Source organism: Procambarus clarkii, chromosome 60, assembly GCF_040958095.1.
Source record: "Procambarus clarkii isolate CNS0578487 chromosome 60, FALCON_Pclarkii_2.0, whole genome shotgun sequence".
Taxonomy (NCBI): Eukaryota; Metazoa; Arthropoda; class Malacostraca; order Decapoda; family Cambaridae; genus Procambarus; species Procambarus clarkii.
Genome location: NC_091209.1, coordinates 29,898,502 through 29,911,357, shown reverse-complemented (window position 1 = coordinate 29,911,357; position 12,856 = coordinate 29,898,502). Strand labels below are relative to the sequence as shown.

Below are 12,856 nucleotides of genomic sequence, written 5' to 3'. Positions count from 1 at the left end.
CATTTTGGAAGTGTGTGTACAGTAACAAACTGTATCAGACGACAGACGAGTGGGTGCCTGACAGCTGAGTGGACAGCGCTTCGGATTCGTAGTCCTGAGGTTCCGGGTTCGATCCCCGGGGGCGCCGGAGACATATGGGCAAAAGTTTTTCACTCTCATGTCCCTTGTTACCTAGCAGTAAATGGGTACCTGGGAGGTAGACAGCTGCTATGGGCTGCTTCCTGGGGCGGTGTAACAAAAGGGAGGCCTGGTCGAGGACCGGGCCGCGGGGACGCTAAGCCCCAAACTCATCTCTAGATAACCAAGAGAAGAGTAGCGAGGGCAGCCAAGTAACATTCTTACACATGTCCACCACTGTGTACACCACCAACAATCTCTAGCAGCTTCACGCCTCAGTACTACAGGTACACATGTCCACCACTGTGTACACCACTAACAATCTCTAGCAGCTTCACGCCTCAGTACTACAGGTACACATGTCCACCACTGTGTACACCACCAACAATCTCTAGCAGCTTCACGCCCCAGTACTACAGGTACACATGTCCACCACTGTGTACACCACCAACAATCTCTAGCAGCTTCTCGCCCCAGTACTACAGGTACACATGTCCACCACTGTGTACACCACCAACAATCTCTAGCAGCTTCACGCTCCAGTACTACAGGTACACATGTCCACCACTGTGTACACCACCAACAATCTCTAGCAGCTTCACGCCTCAGTACTACAGGTACAAACGTTACCATCATCCTCCTGGTGGTTCCTGAACCTCGGGCAGCTTTAAGTGCTTGACCGCAGTGGCCACCCATCTGTGGTCACAGCCACCATCTTGTGTAAATAAGGTCACCTGGGTGTGGTCACAGCCACCATCTTGTGTAAATAAGGTCACCTGGGTGTGGTCACAGCCACCATCTTGTGTAAATAAGGTCACCTGGGTGTGGTCACAGCCACCATCTTGTGTAAATAAGGTCACCTGGGTGTGGTCACAACCACCATCTTGTGTAAATAATGACACCTGGGTGTGGATTTTATTTTCACGAACTTACTATTTGTGTGTTGAATTGTCTTCCACTGACTTGTCCATGTCCACAGCCATTAGCCTGTCAGTGCCAGAACAGGTGAAGGCCGAGTCTTGGAGACGAAGATTACCTGACCGTCCCTGGCGTGTCCAGCACTGGGCGAGGTGTCCTCAGGTGAGTGGGTAAGTATAGCGGAAATATCTTATTTAACAACTCACTTTTCAACACTTTGTAGAGATTGTTTAATGTATCAACTATGCATAACAAAGAACAATTATCTTGATTGGAACGTTTCTAAATCTGAAATTTGGGGAGAGAAGCCATATTGGTGAGGCAGGTCAAAGGGTTAAGGAAAGATTTCCCTTGAGAGGGTTGAGTACCCATCCAGTTGTATTGTTATGTGCCTCTGATATACAGAGCAATCGCAGCATAATGCATTATGCTTAATACACTGGATGACGAACACGTCACGGTTATGTTAGGTTGATTAACGATCCAACCCAATCCTTCAGGTTAGGTTGGGTTGGTTCGTTATTGCAAGAGTCAACTAATTAAAAAATAAACATTGGGGCTATCACTATAGGTCAGTGTTAAAGGAGCTGGTAGGCGGTGGACAACGGTGTAAACCATTAGATGAATAGTGGATTAACAAGATGGTGGTTCACTGGTAGATGAATGGTGCATTAACAGGGCGATGGATCACTGGTAGATGAACGGTGGAATAACAAAACTGTTAGATCAATGAGCTTTAAGGGGGGGGCACCGAGGGATAATGGTGCTTATATCACACAATTCGTTCCTGTACACAATAAGACTATTTAGGTTAGGTCAGGACAGTTAGTGATGCATCGACATTATTTACACGTTAAATGTGTAGTGGGAGGAGGCAGGGGGGAGGGGGGGGTGACAGTCACCACAGTCAGCCGACGAACGGAAGGGCAGACAGTCACGACTGCCAGCCGATGAACGGAAGGGCAGACAGTCACGACTGGGTGTTACACTTGTACGGGAAGTAATCATTGCTAACAGGTATTGTATCTCACACTCCCTAAACCTTCCTTCATGCTGACACTAACCTGGTAATGCTTATCTCCTCACTCTAAACCTTAATGGTTTCACACAATCTACTTTAAATGTTCCTTGAAGCGACCTTGAAAAATGTTTTTTTTCCTCTGTGAATCCTTATTTGCTTAATTGCTGCAAAGGGGCCTGACGGCTGAGTGGACAGCTTTCGTTATTCCTAGTCCTAAGGTTCCGAGTTCAATCCCCGGCGGAGGCGGAAACAAATGGGTAGCGTTTCTTTCACCCTTATTATCCTGTTCACCTAGCAATAAATAGGTACCTAACAGACAGCTGCTAAGGGGTGCTTCATGGGGGTGTGTAACAAAAAAGAGGACTTGGTCGAGGACCGGGCCGCAGGGACACTAAACCCCGAAATCATCAAGATGACCAAGAACCTCATTGAAACTGACTTAACCAATTTGAAACTCTTCCCTAAACGTTTCTCCTCCCGAAATTAAAGTCTGATGTTTGCTGTATCTCTCACGCTAATTCTTTGTTACAGTATATGAAATGATCAACTGTATGAATCAATTTAAAACATTTGGAATTCTTCTAATTTCCTCCCTTCCCCTCATTCCCAGGCATGTTGCAATGATAATTACAGTTGAAAAACCATACTTACACTACCTAATATACGAAACATTTAAAAAAACTGAATAAAACATTGATAAAACAAACATTTTGGTTTTGAAAGTTTTTAACTTCGTTCGTCACTTATGCCCTTCTTACCCTACTATTTTATCTTGTAATGTACCACTATAAATGTGTTTTAGTAATATTCACATACAACGAGACAGGATAGTTGAGGGCGCCAGGCTGTCTGGTCTTAGTAATTAAGGGATCTCACCCTTTAGAAGTAATGACTACAGGTTGACCTTGCCTTTTGCTAAGCCGATAATTGCAGACAGCTGGCTGGGGTGTGTCCTTCAGACAAGCAGCTGCCTATTGTTTTAGGGAGAGAGCCTGAGGCTATCTTACCGGGTAGGCAGGGCTTAGCTCCAGGATCCCCCACAAATACCCATGGAAGTGTACTTTTGAGAAGAGACAAAATTGAATGTTGAGCAGAACAGTAGTGGAGACCGCTGGTCGTGAGTCCCACAGCCAGGCCAGGCTTACACAGGCCGGGTGGGGAACTCAACTGTAACCATCCCACCCTCTCACCTCTCTATCAAACTTTGGCTCAGTCTTGGGTGAGTGCGCTTGTGAGGTGACGTATAGTGTGTTTTCCAACTTAGGTGTTTGATTTTCAGGGGAAGTCAGCCGTAGAACTGTCAATTTCCTGTATGGTGATTCACATTTGTGTATTCATGTTGATATTGAACATGTAATGATATAGTTGAATTGTATTACCCATTTAAGTGAAGACCTAAACATAAATGATTAATTTATTGCTGCAAATTGGCTTTAATTCCGATCCCGGGATCTTGGGTTTCCTATGATAGGTTGCAGGTTAGAAAGGGAGGGGGGAGGGGGAAGAGTTCTCGGATGCTTATGGACTTGAAGGCTTGATTATATACGAGTACAAACTTACAGTTGATACATGAACATCTCTGATATTGTGTTGTACAGACAAGTTCCATTCCTTGTATTACATAGGTTTACTAGAATGGATGGTGGCGGTGAAAAGTATTAGTCTCTCGAGTTTACTGGTAGCTGATCAGGTACAATGCCTAGTTTTTGTGGTACCTTGGTGATCAATCATCGAGGTTACTGGGTGTTGAACTGGAGCGTGTAGTATGAACTCTGGGGAACTCTAGAATAGTTAATATAACGACCGGGCTAATGGACAAGAGCTAGTAGCTTCCATTTTTCGTTACAGTAACATCTTGCATCTAACCAAAAACATTTGGTTTCCTATAATTCCACCTTTTTAATGTTGCATGCATCATCATTGCAGCATGACTTAACCACGTTTTCAATCCTCGGTATTGCTTTGCAAATTTGCAACCCAGGACGGGAGGTATCCTTTACATCCTCAATAACCCCTACAATGGTACTCTGCTATTATTATTTAATCTTTGTTTTAGGCATAGTATCTTACCTGACAGCTGGACACTGACTCATAATACCCAAGCCAAATTAGTAACAATTCAGGCCCACATCAGAAAATTAATGGGAGTCGAGATTAGAGTCGAAGTGATACTCGGGGGACTTCCAATCAAAGATTTTAGACAATTGCACCATCACATGGTCAAATGAATTGCAACATGGAATGTCTTTGATTACCCAGAGCCGAGGTTTGAATCCTGCTCACAAGCACCTAATGTTCTCATTGATACATCACATTAATGTGATTTCTTTGTGCCTTCAGACCCATTTCTGACATCCTGTAAATGTAAAGCTCTTGAAAAGATTATATACGACAGGTTAATGATTCAAATTAGATTCCAACTTGCTACTAACCTGTATGGTTTCCTTCCTGGAAGAAGCATTCAGACTTGCTTTACTGAATATTTGATTTGACAGGGACCATGTTCTCGGGCGACATTTATTGACCTCCAAACTGCTTTTGATTCATCAAAACGGGGAAATAATCTTAGAACAATTAACCTCTTTTGGAGATAATGTTAGACTTGACATACCTCAAGGGGTATCCTTGTATCAACTGCCTCAGTTCTTTCAAGGGGGGCTCACATAAGTAAACTTTCAGCACCATTTGAGTCGAGTTCGTCGAAAGGAGGCATGCTTAGCCCATCATTGTTCAATGTGCTAAAACACCAAATAAACCGATATTCCCACACTAGCTGATGAAGCTGTCATCTGTTATGTCTGACATTTGTATTGTTTCGAATATCAAACGCGACTGCAAACTCTACTCGATTCACTCGCTGCTAAAAGCATCGAATTCGGTTTGTATTTAATTTAATCCATCGCTATTTTTCCCTAAAATGAACCAATGTCCCTCAAGCTTTGAAAGTCAACAACCAAAACAAATATAGGCAGCACAAATACCTTTGAGTAGGTATCAGTGACAATGTAAACGACCATCTTGGGTTAAAAGACAAATCACTGAAAATACTTTCTAGTAAGAAAATTGGTATTAATGTTAAATATGGTAGACTATTCAACACTTGTTAGTTGATTGCATTTAGCTTCCCCGCCTCTGTTTGAACAAATTGGAAGTAATACATAATGAAGCCATGAGGGTAATTCTTGGTACCCCAAGATGCACATGAATCATTAACTTTAGGGAAGAACTGAAGCTTCCAACTATACTAGAGAATCATATAAGTCAACTCAACCTTTTCCCTTAAAGTCACGAGACCCTACATCTCCAGCCTTGCTCGGAGACAAAGTATTCCGTGCCGTTAACACCGTATTAAGTGGTGCAACATACCAACTCACTCCTTGTATTATAAATGACCGAGTAAAATCCTAACAATCTAATCAAACTGAACATTCCTTTTAAATGCAATATACCTGCAACTGATATTCCTCTTCATCTGTTCCCACAATTCAAGTACCATATACACCTGCCACTAAGAAAGGTAATGAGAATCTGCTCTTTCCAAAGTTGTCACACTTTAAATAATTGCCTCTCGTCATAACTTTTAAGATCCCATGAGTACTGTCTACACCGATGACCCAGTCCAATCATCTACAGGACGGACTGCAGCAGTATGCAGGTACAGGAACAATACTTCCACACAGTAAGTGTCAGGTTTAACAACTGGCTGACCTCTGTACAAACTGCTGCTGCACTACAACTAGCTCTCAGTATATATATAGTCACAGGTGGTGGTGACAATTGTGTTTCAAAGTCTGCTCTTCAAAACTTTTCCAGCATGATCGACAGTAAAAGCTTCATAATTGCACTTATAAATAGTCGCAGAATAAAGGGTTAAAAATCTCATGTATGGATACCATCTCACAAATATAACCCACCATAATGACTGACATTGTAGCCAAATTTGCGTGTAACAAGGAAGAAGTTGAATTAGACCTAGGTGTCCATCTCATGACAAGACTATATTGTTTAACACTCGGGTATAAGAGAAATTACCGACTCCCAACGGTCTGAAAACACCAGCATAAAAACCTGTGATTTATTTAGATCAGAATCCTATGTATATGGGCAGCACAAAACGTTCCCAAGACTGGGCGACGCTACTGAAAATCCGAGTCAGGCCAAACCGACCTACACAAGACATTAACATACTGAGAAGCTGCACATTTACCACAGAATACATCATAACACTGACTGAAAAAGCCATCGACACACTGGCTTGACTACTAGAAGTAAATTATGAATGACCCACGTCCGATAAAATGCTTCTTTGACAACTACAAAATAAAAGATTCCTCCAACAATACACTGACTATTCCCTAATGCTGGAGTGCCACAAGGCTGTGTACTCGCGCCAACATTACACCTCACACTACAGAGGGAAGGAAGGGGAGGAGTGGCGGCCCTGCTGATAAAGGATTAGGGTTTCCAGGAGATTGATATCCCGGGCTGCGAGGAGTTCAGAGACTACATAACAGTCACCATGACGATGGCAGGACCAAAGACAGTAGCTGTGATATATAACCCTCCATTAAATGACAACCATTGCAGTTCCTACCATAACTGAAAGGGCAGACTGTCGCCTGTTAAAAATCTATTCCGACTTCCAATCATAGGGACTCCACCCATTAAAAGATACAAGAACCATATGGTGGCACAGCGAGCGAGCTAAACTATTGGACATGACAAACATTTTAATCCAACATGTAATCAACACGTAAAGATTAACCAGCTTGACTTTACCTCGAATTCACTGAACGATTCACATACATGGGAAATAAAGTTCGAAGACCCATGGGAATGAGTGAACACTATCTTTACGTTTAAATATATGGTGAAAGAAGGGATAACTTACTCAGGGAAGGGACCAGAAAGCCAAAGCCTGCAATATCTAAATTGAAATTACAAGGAAACAATTTATAATATAAACACAGGTAGCAAAGCTCAAAAAGTAAGACTGCACAGACGTTATTGATTACATCACCCAGAAGAGTAAGGAGGTGGCACAAGTTTGTCCTGGTATGAGAGAAAGGATTTTCACTTGTGTTAAGTTGGGTGAGTGAGTATGACCAGATGTATATCAGCGTGGAATCTACAGGAGTGCACATCCATCCGTGCACTCTTGTATTCTCTGGTCTGGGACCAAGGTCTGCCTTGCTGGGTTTCTATGGGCTGGACTCTGGCTGGGCTGGGCTGGCCAAGGATATTGCAAGAGTTGTTGCACGCCCAGATCACCAGAGGAGACTATGCAAGTCATCAGTGGCACTCAGTTGTTCCCATCATAGGGAGAGAACTTAGAGGGTTAGTTTCGTGCACCCAGGTCTGAAGGGTTCACTCACACGTTAAGGCAGGTCTAACCTTCCTTGTTACTAGTCCACGACACCATGAAACCTTGACATTACTTTATGGAATTGCCATTTGTCACGGTAAAATCTCTAGGAAGAGATTCGGTCTACTCCATTATCACCTATTCTATTCATTCACGTCTATTTAATCAAGAACTGCAGCCAAGAACAACTACTTCCAGACGTCTAGACAATACCACCAGTCTACCTACCCCATCGACCCTAACCCCACCTTGCACCTGGGTCGCTGGGAGACCACGCCTTCCGAAACAAGCAGTTTAACAGCCGGTTAATAGTCAAAAACGTCACCAGCTCCATCTGCCCGGCTGATATTCTGTATAAATTGGGCGTTCTTGCCCATCATGAGTTACATTACTCCTGTGTGCTCAACTAAGTAGACCTGTTAACATCTGAGTGTGGTAACGGATTTAGTCAGACTCGCCCATAGTATTCTGCACCATATTTTGCACCTTAACGTAATGTAAATTTGATTGTTCATCCTGTTTGTTTTGCACACTTTGTATTAGAGCCAAGCCTGGATATTTTTGTAATTTGTTTAATTTTTAAAGTAAAGTATTTTTTAAATTTTTTTCCCTCTGCTTTATCCTACAGTTTACCTCACTGTGAAGACACCTTTGCAGTTTAATTTTTTTTATATATATTTTGTGACTGGAATTAGAGACTGCACGGCCACCAATGTTTCCTGTCACACATTCGTTTACGCATTTGTCTGCTATTCGTCTATTAGGTCACTAGATAATTGGGCAAAGCGAAACTAGACCAAATTATGGATTTTTTTTCACAGCCAGGATTGTGCAGTAAGCACTACTGACAGAACTCATCAATAGCATCAACTGAGAGAAAACATGAAACCAGGAAGTCTGTTCTATCCTTGTTTGTATGTGATAATGATGGAACCAGTACTCTGAGCAGACCTAGTTGAACTTTGACTATGGATTTCAAAGAGTATACAGGACTAAGATTCTTACAGCAGGCACCCAGAACACAGCAGAAAAAGTATATTTCTGTCGATTGAAAGAATAAAAGATTGAATAAAAGATTCTGTCGATTGAAATGAAATAATGCATATGGCAAACAAGCTGGAGACAACGATAGGCCCAGACCAAGAGGCTAAGAGAAGGAGACGCCTGGTCACCAGGACCAGTTACACTACAAAGCAGCTATAGCTGTAACAGACCATGTAATGTCCTGTGGGTATTTGGTAACAGGGGCCACCCCCTCCCCCAGAGAAGGCTGTGGTTCTCCCCCCAGAATAGGAACCAGGTCAACTGATTCAATGTGTGGCAACCCATGAAATGACTGCCAATTGTAACATTGGCCTCAGAGGGCCATTACATTTTTGAAGACTCACTACGAAAAAAGGAATTAGAGATACGAGAGCTACACAAAAGACAACGACTATGGGTACAACGGAGAAGAGATATTGGTACAACAAAAAGAGGTAAAGTCCCATACAAAAGATTTGATTCCTTAGAAGATTCTCTGGTGCAAGTGTTACGACCTGGTTGGTCTATGTGATAAGCAGCATATAATACAAAAAAAAATATTGTTATACAATTAGTATACAGTGCATATTTAGGCATTGGTTAGGTTAGGTGTTTATGTTATGTTGGCAATTATTTGTATTTGTAGTACGTGGGTGAAGCATTTACAGCATTGTGGTTCAAACAAAAGTCGTCAACGAATCAGTGTTAAAGATATGTTTGAACGTCATCAGTTGTGACCTACCTGATCAACCAGGCTGTGATACCAGATCAACCAAGCTGTGATTCGCATGTCAGACTGCGAGCAGCCGCGTCCAACGGGCTGATTGACCAGTCCAGCCACCAGGAGGCCTGGTCGATGACTGGGCCGCGGTGATGCTAAGCCCCGGAAACACCTCAAGGTGAGACATTTAAAAACAGGTTTTTCATTCATAAACCTTGGGGGGCAGGGGGTTAGCAGGTGTATGGAATGTACTTTAGCCTTTGTTTACGAGGACGAGCTTTTACACTTGTCTTAATAGATCGTGTGCAAACTTCTCAGTGCTTAGCTGGCGACCTCTATTAGAATTCGAAAGCTCTAACTTTCACTTCACCTACTTCTAATGTAAGTAATAGCCAACAGAACCTTAACACCTAATCTAACCTACCCCCTAACTTTACATTGAAATTGAAATTATAATATTAACTCATGACAACCAATTGTTTACACAATGTTAAACCGGATGAATACATTTGACCGGGAGCTAACGAGGGGGGGGGGGGGGGTGGGTATGGTCACCACTAATGAGCCTGGCCTGAGGACGGGGATGCTGGAAACGAGCATTTGACCTGTCGAAAAAGAGGTTGGTTTACTACAGTTCAACCCATCCATGAATGGGCTAAGTTCATCCAGACCTGAAATTTACCATTTGGAGGAGCTGCCCTTCCTAGGTACCTGCGTATGTATATATATAGATGGAGAAAGAGGCCCATAAAGGTTTATTACAAAGTCTGAAACCTTCACGTTTATAAACATCCTGCCACCCGGTTTCTCAAGAGATCTACCTTTCTCCCTGGGAACCCGAGTCAAAGGTATAACTAGTGATCAGAGTAATCTGGAGAAAGGCTTGGAGGAGCTCTGGGGCAGTCGAGTGACTGTCCAGAATCTAATAGGAAAAGCTGCCAAGAAACTGGCCTCTCCAGTGACATTTTGTACGGGAACACATCCAGTCCATAGAGGAAGGTTCTACCCAAGTTACTCATTCCGACAACTTCAGGAAGCATCCGAAAGGAAGTTAACACGCTCTAGTCTTGGATGAAGGAAACCTTCGGTGAACATCCGGCCTGGAACTCGCTTCCTTCGGAGCCTCCTTTGTTAGCTTGGACAAAGGGAACATCCCCCTGTGACATTAGTATGCTTCATTCCCAGCAAAACCATAGACCCCTTGAGTAGTATGGGGCCCCTGCTTTAAAACCTTTTATCCTGTGGTCATAGGAGCTCTGCCAATTATATAGTCTCTTCTCGCAATAATGAGGGACACTTAGCACTAACAACAAACCAGGTTAACTACGTTACGCAGTTCTGGAGACCCAGAAACGTTCACCTCTAACACTTCACAGGGCCTGCCACCTGACCACAATTTCTGTTGATCTGTAGAATTGCTGCAGCGTTCCAGAGCTACCAATACCTTGTGCAAGATGCGGATGATGGCCACGTAGCTGCCAAGTGGTCAGCCTCCCGAAACTGTCCCCGACGGTATATTCAGCTTGTTAGGTTTTGCCCCGACACTTTCCCCTCGTGCTATAACTTTCCTCTCGCAGGATAGTCTTCTAACCCCCAGCTGAAGCATCACCCTCTTGGGTAATTTTTGTCTAATTGATTGGACTGGTGGAATAGAAGAGACTAACAGAACGGTGGATGGAGAGGGGAGGCAAGAGGATTGAAATGTACCCAAAAATGTTAGATTAACATTAACCATGTTACACTACCTACCACTAAATGGTCAAATTACTGGCCAAAAGAATGGTTTACCACTTAAGTGGTTGATGCACAAATTACATTAGACTATACCTATTAGAAGATCACTGACTCATGGTATAGCGAGTTAAATGATTAAAACTATTAAACCCTTCACTTACTGTACTTGTGGGAATATATACACTACATTATGACCACTGCGATTCGAGAGAAGTTTTACCAAGTAACTTTAATCCCTCCATACCTGCAGTGCCGTTGTACGAGACCAATTCCTTGGGTCTGGTTGACCATTCCTGCAGTGCCATTGTACTGATGCACTCTTACATGTCTGAAATTACAAATTATATTAAATACCTCAAAATAATAAAATGAACACATCTTCATGTAAAGTTTGAGAAATATCCCGCTAAACAATCGATCAGGTCAGACTTTGGTTGATCTAAAAAGCCGACTTACCACAATGGCAAAACCCAATCTCAGACTTGACTCATCCACAGGCCGTTCTCAACAACGGCCAAGTGGTCGTTAACCCAGCAGCCAAACATGACCGTTCTTAACAACGACCAAGTGGTCGTTAGCGCTGTCAGTCAAACATGACCGTTCTCAACAACGGCCAAGTGAACGTTAACCCGGGCAGCCAAACATGACCGTTCTCAACAACGGCCAAGTGATCGTTAACCCGGGCAGCCAAACATGAACGTTCTCAACAACGGCCAAGTGAACGTTAACCCGGGCAGCCAAACATGACCGTTCTCAACAACGGCCAAGTGGTCGTTAACCCGGGCAGCCAATCATGGCCGTTCTCAACAACGGCCAAGTGGTCGTTAACCCGGGCAGCCAAACATGAACGTGAAGAACGCTTCACACATAACTTGTCCTCAGTCTATGCTCCTCCGTGCCCTGACCCACAACAGTTCATACATTTTAACACTAGATTCATTTAAAATAGTTTTTCATACGTGAACTATTATTATACATAGTTATTTATTACGCGAGGGAGACTGGTTGGAATACACTCGGGAGCTATAATGTCCAACAACTATCAGACCTATACACTATATAAATATACATTAATATTTACTTGTATTGGACAAAATTTAGTGCTTAGTTACACAGGCGGTTAATGTTAATTATGGCGTCTCTGGTGTTGGCTGCAGCATGGACGACATTGAGTCAGGATGGCTAGTTGCATTCACATAGGATGGCCGGAGGGGGGGAGGGTGAAGAGTGACACTTGCTAAATTAAAAGTCTTTGGTCCGAATTTCAAAGCCTGAAGTCTGATAATTCACAAGAAACACCTTGTAACTGCCAGAAATTAACTATAATAATTTTTAAACTTTTTCCACCTGCTTTTGGCCGAAGGTTCAATTTCACTATAAAGTTAACACGCCGCTGTTATGGAACAGTTAATCACGTAGCAGTCGTTTTATAATTTTTGTTTTAATAAGCTTCATGAAAAGTCTTGAGCAAGGTAAAAGTGTCTACTAATAGACAAAGGTATATTACACTATCATATTTACTAACAAGTAAACCAGAGCTAATTGAATTATTTTAAATAAACTTTTAATATTTTGTAGCCATGGTTAATTAGAAAATCGGCAAATATTGTTCTACCAACAGAAAACAATGTGATAAAATAACTAAACATCTAGAGTAACTTGCCTGTAAGCCTGGCGCAGGTAACCTGATCTACAGCACTGTCCAGGTGACTAATTAGTAACACCAGTGAGGCGGGCGGTGAGCAGCACCTCTCCCCACGACGGCCAGCGCCACACTGCCCTCCGCGCCTCTTGACTACCTTGGCCTGATGGGTCAACTACCTGTGACGTCATTCACCTCACCTCACATGAGGCCGCCTCACATACGAATAATTCACAAGTAACAAGTCACTTCAACAATATTAATATAGTTTATTTCTATTAATGTGAAGTATGAGCAAGTGTGAGTATGTATTAA

At 42.8% G+C, this 12,856-nt stretch overlaps 1 long non-coding RNA gene across 1 annotated transcript; it reads right to left on the bottom strand.

Annotated features, from left to right (window-relative positions):
- Positions 1 to 2,280: 2,280 nt before the first annotated feature.
- On the bottom strand, positions 2,281 to 12,856 carry LOC138353998 (uncharacterized). The gene is made up of 2 exons (XR_011223376.1): positions 12,563 to 12,856; positions 2,281 to 11,227 (listed from the first exon to the last, which is right to left on the bottom strand). It is a non-coding gene; the product is annotated as an uncharacterized lncRNA (long non-coding RNA).